The sequence below is a fragment of the Tenrec ecaudatus genome, chromosome 10 (genome assembly GCF_050624435.1).
Source record: "Tenrec ecaudatus isolate mTenEca1 chromosome 10, mTenEca1.hap1, whole genome shotgun sequence".
NCBI classification, from domain to species: Eukaryota; Metazoa; Chordata; class Mammalia; order Afrosoricida; family Tenrecidae; genus Tenrec; species Tenrec ecaudatus.
This window is the reverse complement of record NC_134539.1, coordinates 54,132,621-54,151,615: the sequence shown is the minus strand read 5'-3', so window position 1 is coordinate 54,151,615 and position 18,995 is coordinate 54,132,621. Positions and strand designations below refer to the sequence as shown.

General features: G+C 40.9%; 1 protein-coding gene and 1 non-coding gene across 9 annotated transcripts in view; one reads left to right on the top strand and one right to left on the bottom strand.

Annotated features, from left to right (window-relative positions):
- Nucleotides 1-18,995, top strand: part of ASTN2 (astrotactin 2) — a 1,111,474-nt gene that overhangs the window by 344,295 nt on the left and 748,184 nt on the right. The window lies entirely within an intron of this gene.
- LOC142460370 (U6 spliceosomal RNA) lies at nucleotides 10,491-10,597 on the bottom strand. Its single transcript, XR_012786582.1, has one exon. It is a non-coding gene; the product is annotated as a U6 spliceosomal RNA (small nuclear RNA).

The window sequence follows — 18,995 nt, the reverse complement described above, 5'->3', positions numbered from 1 at the left end:
AGTGGTTCAGCTTTCCACAATGATAAAATCTCTGAATAGTTCTCATTTCCATCAATGTGAAGTAATAGCTATGGAGTTGTAATAAATTTATGTTTTCCAAGTTCCAGTACCATTTCATCCATTCTTTCTTTCAAGTACCACACACGGAAAATCTTAACGTCAATCTCAGTCAACGTCCTTAAAACTCAGGCTGAGGAACCTGTCACTGTGTGATCCCCACTTCATATCCGTCTCCTTCAAACACTTCACTCAGAGAGGAGATAGCAAGGCAAGAATTAGTGTGTGCGTTTTCATATTGTAAAACAAACAAAAAGAATCCTAGAGGCCTAGTAATTTGTTCAAAATCATGCAGCGAGAAAGAACTGAACTCAGATGTAACCCCATGCATATGTTCTCTCTGTCAATATGAGGCTCTTTGTTGTTGATGCCATCAAATTGGTTCTGACTCATTTTATTGGGGGCTCATACAACTCTTATCACAATCCATACATACATCAATTGTGTCAAGCACGTTTGTACATATGTTGCCATCATCCTCAAAACACCCGCTTTCTACTTGAGCCCTTGGTATCAGCTCCTCATTTTTTTCCCCTAATAAAATGAGTTTTAAAAAAAAGTAAAAAGAAAGCCAGATCTACTTCCAAATAATAGCTCTTAGGAACTACTGTTTACTTTTTCAGTTACACGATTGCCCATTATAAATGATAAGACCAAACAAAAAATTGTCATTTTCAAAATAAGATTGGAAATCTTTGTTCTGCTTAGGAGATAAGATAAAAATTGTAATCCAGAAACTCAAATTTAACGTCTCAAAATAAACAATCTGATCTGATTTTCAATAATAAGAAGAATGACATAAAAAATTGGTTCTGACTCAGTGATCCTATGTACATCAGAGCGAAACACTGCATGGGTCCTGTTTGATCTTCGCCATGGTTGTTAGGTTTGAGCCCATTGTGACAGCTGACATCAATCCAGCTCATTGAGGCTCTTCCTCTTTTTCTGCTGACCTTCTACGTTACCAAGCGTGATGTGTTTCTCCAGGGTCTGGGCCCCTCTAGTCAAAGTACATGAGATGACATGTTACCATCCTTAAATCTCAGACTCCTGATGTGCTTCCTGCAAGACAGGTGTGTTTGTTCTTCCATGGACCATGGAAGCAGTCCATGGTGCTTTCTTTCCTCCTTCCTGCCCGTGGGACTTTGGATATGCTTCCCTAGCCTTCCTTGTTGACATGCATGTGAAGTGATTGAAAAGAGTCTTAATACTCCAAGTGGCATCTTTGCTCTTTAAGGCTCTAACGAGCTCTTTTGTAGGAGATTTGCTCAATATACTAAGTCTTTTGATTTCTTGATTATGGCTTCCATGAGTGTTGACTATGGATCCAAGTAAAATTAAATCCTTAAATCTTTTCTCTCTTTATCACGATGTTATTCATTGAGGAGTTGAGAGGAGTTTTGTTTTCTTTACACTGAGTAATGTAATGCATCCCTACTGAAGACTGCAGGCGTTGGCTTCCCTCAGTAAGTGCTTCAGGTATTCTTTCTGCAATCGAAGTTGTGGCATCTGCATGCTGAGGATTAGTAAGCTGTCCTCCGATCCGCATGCTGCATTCTTGTTCGTCATACTACCCAGTGTGGCTGTTACATAATCCAGCATCAACTGGGGACGTGAGAAGTTTAAAAGTGAGGGGGTGGAGTCTAGTCTGTCAATCAAGTCATAGCTATTGAGGCCTCTGGGTGGGCATGGCCTTCTCCTGAGGATTGTGGGAACTCCTGGATTTCTTCCTTGGAGGCAGGAGACAGACTCTTTCTCTCTGTTCTCTCCCTTGGAGACCCTCTACTGACAAGACACATGACATTATGCTGATAGACCTCTTGCACTGAGAACTGTCGAAGCCACGTGGAGACTCCCGGCAATGCTAAGATGCTTGCAATGCCACTGGGTCCACAAGACTTTCTATCCACTTGCCTGTGATCATCCTGCATTTTGCATCATTGCATGTGTTTCATGAGTCTGAAAAGGACTGTATAAATTTATATTGAACATATGAACTAATATTGGACTTATGGGTGTGGACTAGACTAGGTTGGGGTGCCTTTTTAATGTACAGTTATCCTTTCTATAAAACTCTCTCTTATGCACATATGAATTTCTATGGATTTGTTTCTCTAGTCTACCCAGACGACCACACCCAGCTTCTTAGCTTTTTAGCTGTGTAGAGAGTGAATAGATACAATGAAAAAAAATACAACCCTCTAGTACCTTTCTTGAGAGTGTGTGATTCAGTATCCCCTTGTTTAGTTCAGGCGACTGTTTCGGAAGGCATTATTAATGACTATGACGTGCGTGACTCCGGAATCAGTGAGGGGAGGAATGAAATGAAGGGTGTACTCGGGAGAGGGGTAGGGGTCTCTGGAGACCGCTTTCCAATCTCCCTTCCCATCAGGACCTAGTGAGGAAGCGTATCAGGTCCACAATTAGGGCTTCCCTTCAGGGCTTCTTTCCAACCTTGTGCTCTCAACTGAAGCCATTCCTTGAGAAATCCTGAGCAATTTGTAAAATAACACACCATGCTTAGTAAAATGAAATGCATTTCTCTCATTTCCCCCGAGAGTTCCACACTTCTCAAAATAGGCGAGTTCTTGAAAAGTTTATGTGTTTGCAAGAAATGCACAAACCTGTACGTAAATCCTTTTCTCTCTGTGTGGGCAGGCAAAGCTTAGAATTTGCCATTTTTCTCTCGGCTCTGCAGCTTAGAACTTATCCACATGTTTTTGCATGTTTTATTCCACTATCTATCCAACAACAGATTTTTTTCAAACACCTGCGAGGTACCGGGCACTTGACTAGATCAGTGGTTCACTGGTCCTGATCTCTTAAAGGTTCTGTTCTAAAAGAAGAGCGAGGCAATAAGCAATGGCATAACATCATCTTCAATGGCAGCCAGTGATACAAAGGAAACGGGAGCCAGGCTGAGGCTTAGATGATGAAAGACTGGGCGAAGATGATGAAAGGCTGGGGGGAGTGGATATTCTCATAAGTTTGGGAAGGGAGGAGACTTTCCAAAGGAGGTGACATTTTAGAAATCATCTTCATGAAGTAGGAGATTTCAGGCAGGAAAAAGAGCATTCACTTTGCTCTCCACTATGAACACACACAACGTTATTTTATTCAATGCCCAGCAACAAGGCCAAAGTAAGTGGAAGACTATAAGTGAGACAGAGAGTAGAAAGAAATAGGATTAGAGATTCGTCCAGGGTACCATGACTAAGACATAGTGGTAGGGACAGCTTGGGAATGTTTTTCAAACAATCTTGTTCAAATCAGCCATTAGACATTGATGAACAGGGCAATAACCACTTGACTTACCTGTATGTGCCCTCTCGAGCTAGAGCTTGCAAACAGGGTTTGGTAATATAAAAGAGAAGCAGGGTGGGGCACAATCCTCATGTCATAGTCAAAGAGAAAGAAGATGGGTGCTTAAGACAGGGTTGCAGCTGTGGGGGTGATGAGCAGGGATCAGAATTGGGGTGTGTTGCAGATTAGAGATGTTAACGCTGGAATGTGGATTAGTTCTTCTCTGGGAGAGAAAGAAAGGGGTTCGGATAACTTCCATGATTTGTCATGGGCAAGCGGATGCTTGGAAAAAACCTTGTCTGGGATGAGTAGGATTTTCAGTGTCAGATTTGGGATGGAGTATTGAGAATTCTCACGGGGCTATATAAAGTTCTCACATTTGAACTTAATAGCTTGGTCACACTTTGTGCTGCAAACTGCAAGGGTAGCAGTTCGAAACCACCAGCCACGTCTCTGGAGAAAGAGTTATAGTCTCAGAAACACAAAGAGCAGTTCTCCTCAGTTCTACAGGGTCTCTGAGTGAGCATCAACTCGGTGGCGTGAATGCTTTGCGGAGGGGATAGAAGTATTTGTTTCTCTTACTCGAAAATCAGGGAGTTAGATGACTGAGCTGAAACTCCATGACAATGTTGATGGAATCAGGAATCCTAAGCCCTGCTTTACTCAGCTTTCTCTATCCGCTGTCAGTGAATCCTTTTGATTAATGCTAAAACTGCCTGGTCTTCTGGCTCTTACAATGGGACAGGGAAGAGTCCTATTGTATTCCATAGCAGGATTTTCATTGATAGGGTTCCAGCTAAATCCTGTCTTGCTCCCATACGGTACAGAAAGCACTGGACAAGTTCTTTCAGCCAGAGAGATGCAAAATCCCCTTGGAGAGTGCCTTGTCTGAAGTAAGAAGAAATTAGTGTCTGCTTTGAAAATCCACGATTTCCCTCTGCAACGGGAACGAGGGAAAGCAGAGCGAGCAGATGTAGCGCTGGGAAAGGCAGACACGGCCTCTCTTTCCGTTTGAGACAATTAACCAGCTATCCCAAGGGCTAAATCGAAAGGTGCTGTCCCTTATTTGAGATGGTACTGGGGCATCTATTTGCCCCCTCCCCTGGGAAGCCCTTCCCCTTTGACTCCTTTCACTACACTAACTTTAATGGCACAGCTGCCAGTATTAGAAATGCTTTGTTTGGTGTGGCCTCCTCCCTCCACTTTATCTTTTCCATCTGTACTCTGGTTTCCCCTCTCAGGGCTGTTTCAAACCTTCAACTTGCTCCAGAGAGAAAGGGAGGAGGGCCCATAGCAATTTAGATTTGATCTCTTTCATCTGGATCTGAGCTAATTATATTTGGCATCTTTCATATGTTGGTGACGGGGAATGGTAAAGCATTCTCAGCTAAGGGGAAACTGAGGTACTCCATCCTAAATAGGGGCCCCCGTTTTTGTATTTCTCAACTTCCTGGGGCCTCAGTTGCTCTGCAGATCTCTCCCTTGTTTACCTATATTTGTCACTCTTAAGAGTTCTCCTATTATCCAGGACAGGGGTCCTCAAACTTTTTAAACAGGGGGCCAGTTCACTGTCCCTCAGACACGTTGGAAAATCGGACTATAGTTTAAAAACTATGAACAAATTCCTAAGCACATTGCACATATCTTATTTTGAAGTAAAAAAAAAAAACAAACGGGGCAAAAACACCCGGCGGGCCAGATAAATGTCCTCAATTGGCCCGCGGGCCGTAGTTTGAGAACCCCTGATCCAGAAGAGGTAGAGGGGCAGATCCCTGGGTATATGATTCAAGGGGAGATTCTGTATCCACTCATTTACTGTTGTTTTCTAGACATGTAGCCTTACACATCTGTTACTTGGCATTCTGTTTTCATTGTGGAGCTATTGAATAGACTTAATTAAGTGATAAAGAAGAAAGTTCCTTTTCTTTCTTTTTCCCTTATAGGTAGGAGGGCCCTCCCACATGCACATGCACACAGATAGGAGCTTAAGAAGGTCATGCTCCTCTCTCCATAAGCAACTGCTTTCTGTGCTGTGCGACCAGATAACTGAATGGTGACCAGTTCCCAGTACTGAGCTTGTAGATCAAAGAGCCCAGAGAAGAATCTGGTTCAAAGGTGAGGGATAAAGGGAATGTAGAATCATTCACATTCTCATGGACCCCAGGCTTTCATGAGCCGTGGAAGAAGCATCATGAACCTTGGAATGATTGCCCTGAGATAACCTTAAACTTTAAACGAAAAATGACCCCCTGATGTTGTCTTACAACCCAGCAATATTTTAACTTAACTATTTAAAAACCATCTGCCATGGGCATTGTGCTCTTTTAAGAAATAACCATGTTGGATTAAAGTTTCAGAGGGTGTAGGGCAGTGGTTCTCAGCCTTCCGAATGCCGCGACCCTGGAATATAGTTCCTCATGTGGTGGTGACCCCCAACCATAAAATTATGTTTGTTGCTACTCCATAACTGTAATTTTGCTACTGTTATGAATCATCATGTAAATATCTGATATGTAGGATGTATTTTCATTGTTACAAATTGAACATCATTAGAGCATAGTGATTCATCACAAAAACAATATGTAATTCTATATTGTGAAATTTTGACTGAAAAAAAATTGGAAAAAAAAGAAATTTTGACTGGAACATACGGTGTAGCATGGGTAACAGTCTTCATGCCAGGTACTCGTAGGTGGGCATATGTGCATGTGGGCAGACCTCCTGGAGACAGAGGAACAGTGTCTTGGTTCCTAAGACCATCAGGAATATGTTTTCAGATGATCTTAGGCAACCCCGGTGAAAGGGTCATTTAACCCCCAGAGGAGTCGCGATTCACAGGTTGAGAACCGCTAGACTAAAGGCGCTCAAAAGATTCGATAAGAGTTTATGCTAACGGAGGTGGAACCGGTCCGAAAGGGAGTAGGCGAGTGATGCAACCCATGTCCCGGAAGGGGACAGACCCCATGGCTCCATCTCCTCAACAACAACCGTCCAGAACTAAATGCAATGAAGACAAAAGGACATTTCAAACACAGAATCGTCGGACTCAGGACCACCCAAGAACCACGCCACGGGACAACCATTAGGCCCCGGGCGGAGGCCCCTCCCTACAGGGCCTGGCTGAGGAAGAGGACCTTCACACACATTTTGGCAGCAAGCTTCCAGGTTACTTCCCAGTGCTGCCATTTTCTTCGTGTGTTGTGCACCATGGGAAAGTCCACTTGAACTCTTGTACCTTAGCCTCGTCTCCTGTTTTGTTTAGTTATTGCAAAATGACAACGACGATTCAAGCTGGCCGTTGTTTGAATCTGCTGTTTTTAATCCTGTGCTTTCTGGTTCCGTTTTCATCTCAAGTGGTCAGAATGGTTCTGGTTCGTGGGATGGATGGTGTCACCAAAATGCTTCTTTTCACCAGGACACCAGAGGGCACATGGAATCCCTTCTGTACAGCAGGCAACTATCCTTTTCCAGTTCAGCTTACTCTTTACTGAACTGAGCCAACTGCCTTCTTGTTCTCATGCAATTGTCTTTGCTCCATTCTTGTACCGCCTCGCACCACCATGCACACTAAGGTCTCACCTGGACCACTCTTTAGACCACACCCAAGAGGGGAGGAGCACGCCCCCCCCCCGACATTTGTTCCCACTGCTTCAATGCTCGCCTCTGAAATGGCACTCCTCACACATGATCTCCACCACCTGGTCTGATGGGTGACTGCGTCACCTATCAGCAATGGCCTTCTTTGCTGGAAGAGCCTGTACATTCTCCGTAGGTTTACCCTCAGCCTGCTGCACGGAGCTTGATAGACAGGCGCTCTTCAGCAAGTGGGTTCAGTGCAAAAGTAAAGGAGTAAATAAAATGAAAACGAGCAGTCTTTGTGCCGTGTTCTAAAGTTTGCAAAGTAGTTGTACATATATTGTCTCCTTTAAGCATCCGCACATCATGATGGAAGAGACTGACTCTACTTGCGAGATCTGAGCGGGAGCGTTCAAGAAGTTAAAGGACTCATCCCACCTTCCTAGCCATAGTGTGGGGTAGGAAATCACTCCCACGACATCTCTGCTGAAAAAGACAAACCTGCTGATGTTTTTGTTGTTCACAAATTTGGGGAGCAGAAATTCTGAAACAACAGAGAAGTTCTGCCGGGGAGTCGTTCTCCAGTTTGCAGGACAGCGCCGAGTTGTTTTGGTGCCCAGGGGCCATCAAGTCAGTTCTGACCCATGACAACCTTCTGCACACACTAACGATTAGTCTGATGCCTGGGCCCTGCTGCAGCCACTCCTTCCTCTCTTTGGCTGCCTTCCACCTTACCAGGCCTGGTGCCCGTCTCCAGAGATTGGTCCCTCCTGACAACGTCTCTGAAATAATGTGAGATGAAGTACCGCCAACCTTGCCTCTTCAGAGCATTCTGGCCATAATTTTCTGAAAATAGGTATGTTTGTCCTTTTAGCAGTCCGTGGTACTTTCAGAATTCTTCTCCAGCACGCACGCGCGCGCGCGCATACACACACACACACACACACACACACACACACTGACTGCATGCATCTATATGATGGATTGTGAAGACATATGAACATATTCGGAGCTAACGCAGTATATCAGTGAAAGCCCCCGTTCTCGAGAGAACTGTAGAAAGACTTATTCTGCTAAAAACACAATTTCTGATAAATTATTGAATTGTCTCTGTTCCAATTTCATGACTAAAACGTGGAAGAGAAGTGAGGGGGCTGAGCCCTCTGGGATTCTTGCTCTACCCTGAAGTTTTTGACATTGGTAACAAGTTGTCTCAGACTGAAACGCTTATCTTAGTCACACAGTTACCCAGAAATAGAACGCTGGCCTTTATCTGATAAATGCCATACACTCTTTTTTGTTATTGTTGTTTTCAATTTAAAATGATACATGTTCATGGCAGAAAGTTTGTAAAATTCCCAACAGTGAAAATAAGAAAAAAGTTTCGTGTAACGCCATCATCTAAGTGTTGCCAAAATTTAAATGTTGCCATAATTCCTTTCCAAGCTTTATATTTTTAATATTTCCAAGCTTTATATACTTGTAACTTTTAAGTCAACTTTAATTTGGTATAGTGTATATACCGTAGGCTACATAAATACCAAGTACACAACTCAGTGAGTTTTAGAAGATGAGTACACCATCAAGTATTTCTGTTCTCCCCCAAAGAATCCTTAATTCCTTTTATAAGAAGTATATCTTTCCCTTTCTGTCCAGCGTCAGGCAACCACAATGTTCCTTTTGTCACTATTATTTGACTTTGCTTGTTCTGGAATTTCATATATGGAATAGTTCAATGTCTGACCTCTTTCATTCTGCAAAATGATTTGAGTTGCATGTATATTGTTCCACCTCTCAGTTGATTCTTTTTAATACGCATGAGTGTCTCGTTTTTTAGGTATGCTCTATTTTGCTTATCTGTTCCCTTGTTAATACCTACCAGGTTGTTTCTTTTGGCCAGTGTCAATAAAGGTTCTATGAGCATTCATGTGCATGTTTTTATAAAAACAAGTGGTGTCATTTGTCTGGGGTCAACAGTCAGGAATAAAACGTCTAGGTCCTATGCTTATTGTCGATTTAACTTTGGGAAACTGTAAGTGTTTTCAGAGTAGATGTGTGATTTTAAATTATCAGCAGCATAATGAGAGTTGGCTTTGCTCCAACCCTTGTCAAAATTGGCAAGGCCATTGTGTATATATTCTTAAGTTAGCCATTCCAGTGTCGTGGTAGCTTACTGTGGTTTACTTTGTATTTCCACGATGACCTGCGAGGTTGGGGATCTTTTTTTTTGTACTCCGTATCATTCATATGGTTCTCTTTGTGAAGTCTTTTGAAAAGTCTTTTGTCAGTTTTTAGATGGTGTTGTGCATCTCTGTATCACACACACATCGTGGACACAAGTCTTCCTTTGATAAATATATGACACATATTTTTGTTCCTCTCTATGATACGTGCTTTCCTTTTCTTTGTGGGGCCTTTTAAGCAAATTTGATCCACTTTTCTAAAAACCAATTTAGGTGCTACTTAATCTATCTGTGTCTTCTTCTACAATATTTCTAGTTTTAGCTTTTATATTTAGGTGCATGAGCTGAACTTTGACAATGTATTATGTGCTAAGGATCAAGAGGTACCTTTTTTTTTTTTTTTTTTTGAGAAATCCATCCAGATCTCCTCTCCAGCACTATTTGTTGAAAATGTGCTATCCTGGCAAATTAAAACAAAAAACATGAATTGTGTATACTCCTGAGCTCCCTATTCTCTTTCATTGATCTTTAGCCAATATCACATCACCTTGATTCCCAATGCTGTTTGTCTTAAAAAACTATTAATAGTGTCGGTCTTCCAATCCTGTTCTAATTTAATCTCACTTTTAAAAAAATCTTTTTTTATTGGAGGTTGTACAACTCTTATCACAATCCATACATACATCCACTGTGTAAAGCACTTTTGTACATTTGTTTCCCTCATCATTCTCAAAATCTTTGCTTTCTACTTGAGCTCTGGTATCAGCTCCTCATTTTCCCCCTCCTTTCCCACCCCCCTCTCCCTTATGAACCCTTGATAATTTATAAATTGATATTATTTTGTTATATCTTATACCATCTGATGTCTCCCTTCACCCACTTCTCCGCTGTCTGTCCCCCAGGGAGGAGGTTATATGTAGATCCTTGTAATCTGTTCCCCCTTTTTCCCTTACCTTCCCTCCACCCTCCTGTATTTTAATCTCACTTTAACTACTCAAGTTTATTTTCAGTTCTGTATAAATATCTGAATTTTTCTGCCAATTTAGATTTATTTTTGGCTGGGGCTATCATTAGAATTGCTTTAAATCTGTGGATGAAAAAATTGAGAAGAATCACTTCTTGGCTTTTTGGCTAAGATCAAGTATAGTAAAAAATTGAGAAGAAATTAGTTCTTACCAATATTAAGTCTTTTAATCCACAAACAGGATACATCTCTCAATTTATTTACATCTTCATAAATTTCTCTTCCTAGTGTTCTGTTATTTTAATTGATGAGGTCTTACATTTCTTTTGTTAAATTTATTATAATTGTCGGGGGATTTTGCATTAATGTAAATGGATCTGAGTTTGACATTTCATTTTTTTTTTTTTTTAAATATGGAACGCTTCACGAATTTGCGTGTCATCCTTGCGCAGGGGCCATGCTAATCTTCTCTGTATCGTTCCAATTTTAGTATATGTGCTGCCGAAGCGAGCACTGACATTTCATTTTTAATTGTTTGTGGCCAGTACATAAAGCACAATTAATTTGTATATGTTTACTATGTTATTATTAGTTATTATCATTTATTAGTTCTAATGGTTGATTTTTATGTGCCTTAGGATTTTCATCATAAACAATCATGCCATCTGCAAATGTAGATAGTTTCATTTCTTTTCTGCATTTTATTTTTCTTTCTTGTCTTATTGAAATGGCTAGAGCAATAAAATGTCTTTATATGTCTAAACTATGACATACATGCCCATACTTTTTTTGTTTTGTTTTTCACATTTATTCGTTTTGGTATTCGTTGAACTTCATGAATTTATTAGATGTTATCCAATACCATATTTGACTAATCCACCTTCCTGACTATGTATCCATTTTTAGACCTTCAAATATTGTCACAGGCTCTTTAGCAAGTACTCATTTATTTCCAGCTTTTCTCTCGTCTCTTCTTCAGATCGCTATGAATTCCTAGAATTTATAGGATACTTTCTATGAATTTATCTTAAAAGCCAATTATTATTCTCGGTGTCAACACCATGACTACTCTATCAAGCTTATCTAGTGACTTCATTTCGGTATTTAAAAATTTTTAAAAATCCGTGTAGTTCCTTTTTCATATGAATATTGTTTCCCTTACCTAAGCGAGCCAGATATAAGAGCCACATGGAAATCATCTTCTGAGGACTCCAGGCCATCTTAGGGTAGGCCTTTCCCACTGGTGCTTTTCTTGAGAATGTATCTAATATTTCTGTTCCACACTATGTTGAGTGATTATGAATTGAGTTATTCACGTTTTGAATTTTTTATAAGAAGACTTACATTTTCTTAAGTCTTCTTGAAGAATGTTGATATTTTTACTGTCTCGGGCAATTAAGGTAAGACGTCAACTAAAAAACAAGACTAGCCTATGGTGAGCAGCAGTTCGTATCTCATGTAAGCATGTGCACATGTGTAGTTGGTTCAGAGGTTAGTCACAGACGTGAGCAGATATTATTCACAGATTGTGAGTTTATCTTCTCTGCATCTCACCTTGTCTGGATTCTTCCAACACTCTCTGGTGGCCTTGGTTGACCTTGATGGCCTTCGCTGTCTTGCATCCAGAGTTAGCATGATGCCTATTGGTGTTTACTTTACCCTTTCATGATGAAAGTATGACCTACCCTGCATTAAGCTGGGTAGACAAGATAAACAAGTTCAGTGACAATCATGCACGTATAGCAAAAAGCTTTGTATCAAGAAGTAATCATATATCAAGAAAACATCCCAGTCTAGTCCCGATCAAGTCCACACTACTCCATAAGCCTGATACTAGTCCGTAGGTGCCTCTTCAGACTCATGAAAGACGTCCTCTGTATTCAATTTAATAAGGTTATTAGTGTAGAATAGTATTTTAATTATTTACATTATTTTTTAATAAATGAATTTTATTTTGAATTAGATGGGGGAATGGGGAAGGGTTACATTTCCTACCATCAACCGTGCATTCAGTGCAAACCACTCTTTTTTATATTTCGTGTTGTGTTATAAGTGTTTTCTATAATAGCATGTCACCATCAAAGTCAGTTTCTACCATAAACTAGAATCCTTTGTCCTATTGCAGTGTCTTATATGAATATACTTGTGTGATGCTGGAAGTGATACCTCTGATATTTCAGGTATCAGTGGGATCACCGATGATGGACAAATATGATTAGAGCTCCCAAACTGAGATGAGGAAAAGGTTTGTTAGTCTCCTTTGGAAAATTAGCCAGGGAAAACCCTCTGTAACAGGACAGCTCTTTGGCCAATAAAGTGGTGGAAGATGAGCCTCCTCGGCTGGAGTGGATTCACAGTATGTAGTGACCGCAACAAGATGGCCATGCACACCAGGGACTGTGAAGCTGACCCTGGACCAGGCAACATTTCATTCTTTTATAGCTGAGATGAATACAAGTCAGGTGACTAACAATAGCAACATAGCCAGTTTAATAGTCCAACATTGTTGATTATTTTTCTCAAGCTGGGCAATAAGAATGTGCCTTGTGTCCCAGTGTTTGTAAATAAAGCTGCAATGAGTTTAAAACTGTATAAAGCCTTTCTTATATTTAAAAGAGTTCCCTTAGGGTGAATTCCCAGAAGTGGGTCAAAAGGGATGAACATTTTTAAGACTCCTTTTTATATTGCCAAATTGCTTCCTCAAAGTGGCTGTGCGGATCGGCACTGCTTGCAGGAATTTAGGGAATGACTATTATTAAACTGAGAAGGGGGGAGGGGGAGACAGTCAAAGTTGAAAAATTATAACCCCAAAATTATGGACACACTCGTACACATTTTAATGCCAAAGAGGAGAGTTTTCTGGTTCCAGGCCCGATAATCTTACATGAAATATGACTATTGCAGAGACTCTGAAAAATGGGATTCTGGAGCAATCTGTAGTAATCACAGATAGCTACAAGGAGGAAAGAAATGTGGAAGCATGGAAAGAGAAGATGTATGTTTTTGCACAGGAAACTGAAAGATAGAAAAACGCCCAAAAGTATGTAACAGATTCACTCCCAATCTATCAAAATGTTCTCAGGAAGGCTGAGACTTCGAAACTATTGATGTATAGTGGGGAATTTTGAAAGCAAGCAAACAAAACTTTTTAACTGCCATGCACCCCAGCAATTCCATTCCTAGGTGTACAGCCAAAGACTTGAAGGCAGAGGCAAAAATAGATCGGCACATCACTGCTCCTTGCAGTACTAGTCACGATCGTGCCAAACAGTAGACATAACCAAAATGCTCATCAGCAGAGGAATGGTGAAACCCAATGGGGTACATATGAGAACCCACAATGGGCTGCTGCCAGCCCATTGGAGAAATGAAGTCTTGATATGTGCTACACTATGGAGGGAAATTGAAGACATTGCATGATCTAAACAAGCCAGTCACAAAAAGCTACATGCTATACAGTCTCAGTCATATAAAAAGACAACAAAAGGCATGGGTGTAAAGACCAAAGTTTATTAGTGAGTTATTGGGGGTGCTGAGGGGGGTTACTCATGAGGGGGAAATTGCATTGATTAAAGGAAGAGTTGCAAAGGCAGTTTTTGTAACTGTTGTCAGTGTGTTTTACTCTTGTAAAATGTTTGATTGGCAAAGTCACGTGATAGATATATTTACAACCATGACCCTCCCCTACACACACACACACACACACACACACACACACACACACGCTGCTGCTGAGTTTTCCAGTGTATCATCAAACACCTCGTGGGATTTCATTCCTTGTTTTAGAGGTTCAGCGTCATGGTTCCAATGGAAAGCTGAATTAATTGACCTACTAACCTATGTGCTGCTCCTGTTCCACCTCTTCTCTGATGCTTGGTGTCTTAAAAGCGGCCATTCAAAGCACAGCCATTGAACTCTGTTCTCCCTTCCAGAGGAAGGAAAGTCAGAAATTGGAGGAAGGTAGGACCTGTGTGGCTAATTGACTCCGTGAACAGCTGCCTCCTTTGCTATGAGGTCTGAGGAAATGCATGGTACTTGGCTTCCATTACCAACATGTTGCCGAAAGATTCTGCAGAAGAATCTTGACCCAAGGGAGGGACATCTAGGACATCATTTCACATTGTAATGGACTCTAGACTTTTGGGAGCCATGAAGGGTGGATGAATCCATGAAACTACTGCCTTGAGATCATCTTTAAACCTTCGACCAAATAATGATCTCTTAAGGTCTTCTCCAACCTAATAATAATTTGGCTTCGGGAGTAAAGAGATCGCCTTGGGCACGATGACATTGACACCAGTGACTGAAACGATTAGGTAAGAACCTTTGGGGCCAGTGTTGTGTTCATGAGGGAGGACTAACTTGAAAGAAGTGGGGAAGAAGAGTTTTACAACTCAAAGCACATAATCAATATCACTGCAGTTTCCCATGCGGAAATTGGGTCGCTGTATGTTTTGCTGTGTGCATCCCCCAGCAACAACAACTGCAAAAATTAATACCATCTAGAGGGAAAGTTTGCTTATGGAACAATGAGAACAAAAGAGTGAGTGTCCCATTTTGTAAAACAGCGTATTACCCGACGAGAGCATCACACTAAATTCATTCGGAATCTGTCAGATCTGTCACTTCTATCAAGAAAAGAAGCCTGAAGCCTGGGAAAGAGAGAATAAAGATATTTCATAAAGAATGGAGTTCTAAACCACAGAGGAGGTAGTAAGTATTTACTTTGAAGGATCTGCCACAATTTCTGTCACGAGATCTAAGCAAATTACTTTTCCTGGTGCTCAAATAACGTGAAGATTGGTTTTTAGAAACTCAGATCTACTTATGATCTAGGAGGACCCCCTGTGAGCAGATAAACTTCCAAACGACTGAAGAAGGATAAACCACATCTTCTCTGAAGAAGTTGTGACATGATGTTAAGCCTTGATTTTCATTCCCAATCACAGTGAAGTGAGGAACACACATTTACATGGGGGGCTTCTGGAAAGGTGTGCTAGAAGCCTGAGCAGCCACAATGGGCTCACCAAGAATAAGTCCCACAGAGGAACAGCATCTCTGCCTTGCATTGTTTTGTTGCACAATTACATCAAGAAGATACCACCGACTGAGGCTCTGTAGGTAACAGGAAGGTATTTTACCGCGTTTCTCATCATCACATTAAATGTCGCGTGCTTCCTTGCATCGGCCGTCTTCCCAGTGAACACTCTGCCCTTGTCGTTGGCAGAGGGGATTTCTGTTCCACTCGCCAGTGCACATCCTTTTCCTGGCATGCATTCGGCAATCAACAGATATTTATGGAATGAACAATATTTTTGGTTTCTAAAGGGGAAAACAGTAGGCCGTTTGATAGTATAGTCACACAGGTTTATTTTTTAATCAGTTGTGTGTTCATTAAGGAGTTGTAGCTCTGGGCTGTCAAGTTTTATTCTCAGCTTAGTTCTCTGTAACAGTGACCTCCATCCTGGCCAGGGATACTGAGAATAGCAAAGGTCACAGCCCTCTTATCTCCTCCTTTCTCTTCATGGGCTGTGTGGCAATGTCGCACTTGAAATTGCAGGGATGTCAGCATCCACTTAAGTACACTCCTCTCGTGTGAATTGCATACACTCATACTGCACGTTTCAACAGGTGCAACCCTCCAGAGCATGTTCTTTGACTCCCATAGGCATGAGGTCACTCGTTGCTCCTTCCTTTCCTTACACCTTGATCCTCCTGGTGTCCATCCACGAGTTCTCAAGGAGGAGTGAACGCCTGGATCACAGGATTAGGACATAAAAAAAAAATACCCTGGGACGAGAAGAAAGGGCCGAAAGAAACGGATACAATTTGATGGTACAAAAATGTTCTTGACTTTGGTTTACGAAAATCAATTTTACAAATACATGATGTGAAAGTTTTATTCGCAGTACACAGGAACAAAGAACCAAAGGCATATTGAATACATACGGCTGTATGCAAAGCTGTATGGCTGTCTGAGGCTGGATTATTATAAATGACCTATTTCAGGAGAAAGGAGGTAATTGTCCATTTCTGTACTATATGGGTCAGATCACACCTCATTAGCATGCCTCGTTGGGGACATCGAACCTCGCTCAGAGCTAGAGCAGATCTTTGCAGCATGGTGAAAGGAAGCTAACAAAATGAATTTGAAAGATGGGATGCATGTTGAAAACCCTGAGACTTGAAAGCAGTGATTCGGCTTACAGAGCATAAAATGAAGGAAGCACTGTAATGTCCATCTGATTGCCGTGACATTGGGATGACCTTGCTAGAAGGCATCTTTAAAGTACAGATGTAAAACTTTAAATAGGGCAATACTCAATCACCTCACAGTTCCTGTTATCCTCACAAGAAAAGTGTACACAATGATGAAAAAGGATGTGTAGAAAGATTTATCTATAAGAATGTCTTATATACGATTGGACATCCCTTCACAGAAGGGTCACAAGGAAGGGATGAGCCAGCGGGGTGCATTATAGCACAGAAGAAACTCAATGTTTTTTTAGTTCTTTAATGCTTCCCCCACCCCACTATCATGACCCCAGTTCTAGCTTACAAATATGCCTAGACCAGAACATGTGCACTGGTACAGATAAGAGCTCTTGACACACAGAAGCCAGGACAGGTAAACCTCTCAGGACCAATCATGAGAGTAGCGATACCATGAGGGTAAGGGAAAGGTGGTGGGTGAGGGAAGCAGGGGAGTAAGGGGGAACCGACCGCAATGATCGACATACAATCTCAGGGGTATGAACAACAGAAACATGGGTGAAGGGAGACAATGGACAGTATAAAATATGAAAATAAAATAATTTATAAATTATCGAGGGTTCACAAGGGTGGGAGGGTGGGGGAGGGAGGAAGGGGAGAAAAGAGGAGCTAGTACCAAGGCCTCAGTTAGAAAGAAAAAGTTTTGGAAATGATGATGGCAGCAGATGTACAAATGTGCCAGATACAATTGGTGGATGGATTGTTATAAGAGCTGTAAGAGACCCTGATAAGATGGTTTATTAAAAAAAAAAAAGAGTAAGATTTGAAAACACAGAAAATGTTAACACTAGAAACTTGTTTAATAAGCGGGGATATATTGATTCAGTGGAATATTTTGCAGCCACTAACGTGATGTTAGAGGTGAATTCTTAAAGATATGGGATAATGTTTTTGACATTTTGTTTCGCTTTATCTTAATTTCACAACGAATCGCTGTCCATTTCCCAAGAAATAGAGAAAAGTATAAAGTTAAATAAAAAGAAAATGCTCCTACTGGTATTCAGAGGAAATCACTATTAACATGTCATTGGAAAAGCTACAGAAGCATGTGTAGATGGATATAGTGATATATTTGTATCCATATACACTTAGAAGTATGCATGCAAGTGTGCTCTATGCAAATTATCTAGCAAAAGTGTCAGGCATATAGTTGAATCTCAACGTGCATTTCTGACAGAAATGAATTAATCTATATATGCATAGATTTTAATGTAAATTCCACATGATAAAGTCAACTTATGAGCAATAACACCCAGTTTTAAAAGCAGACACGTGGACATGGTTAAAAGCTGGTGCTGTATTAGAAGTTCATTGGAAGTCATTTGTGTTTGACTTTATCATATTTTCCTTTGAGATTTTCATACTTTAAAACTTTCAATTCACTCTTTCTTTTATACTCATTTTATTAGGGGCTCATACAACTCTGCACAACCCGTACATACATCATTTGTGTCCAGCACATTCGTACGCATGTTGCCATCATCATTCTCAAAACACCTGCTTTCTACTTGAGCCCTTGGTATCAGCTCCTCAGTTTACTCTTAATCCTCTCAAGTGCCAAATTGATGCAAGATTATGTAACTACGACAGACCAACCCCTTGTAATTTGACATTTTAACAAAACTCTTTAGCCATATATAATTTTCAAATAATAAAATCATATCTGTACCTAACAGGATGAAACTAGAATGCATATAATTCAATATGTGCCATCCTCATTTAAACATAATATTCTATGTGACAAAACAAAAATATCCTATGCTAGCAATTGCAGTTAAGTAACACATCTTAATCCTATTAATATGTTCCCCCATATGAAAGTTTGTAAGCCAGCTACCTCATGCTTTATCTGCCCCATTTTGGGTATCCAATTTCTATACTGCTCACTTATATCAACCCAGTAATCTCAGGAGACAATCATATTCTTTGACATGAAGAATCTTCATTCCAGTTTGAAAAAAAACTTTCAAAAGTAGTATGTACTGACTTTGTAAAACAGAAAGCAATCATTTTCTCAATATATCCAATGGGAGTGGCTGAAGGAATTAGTAGGACTATATAGCTTGTCTGGGAAGTTTGTGAACAAGCACATCAGCATCTTCAAACAGTGGAAGGGCAATATTGTCAGGTAGCCAAAGGGCACCAGTGGGCTCCAATACAACAGTTGTGAACTTGACGTACAGAGCATTGCTAGTGGTCCTGACGGACCCAATAGCGACAACCACAACAAAGGTCAGTCAGATGGAGCCGGCCTCTGCAAAGTTAAAACACTCCACCAGGAGGATGGGAATCACAAGAAATGAAGTGTGGCTTACCTCACAGCCGCTAACTTCTCCCCTAGGACATCACATCTGATGTTTAATCTTCGCTCTGCTGCCTCCAAGCCATGTGACCTTGAGCAAGTAGCATCTCTGAGCTTCGGTCTCCTTGTCTTTCAAATGGGGATAAGAATGCCTCTCTCTCTCATCCAGTTATTATGTAGGTCACATGAATTGCTACTTTAGGGGTGGAGATGTGAGTAGAGTTTTACATGATTTACTAGATGCCAAATACCCCTTTCATTAACACGGGAAGAGGATAACTGGAAAGGCTTAGGATCTGTATTTCTGGGCCTCCAGGTCATCTTTCCATTTACAGGC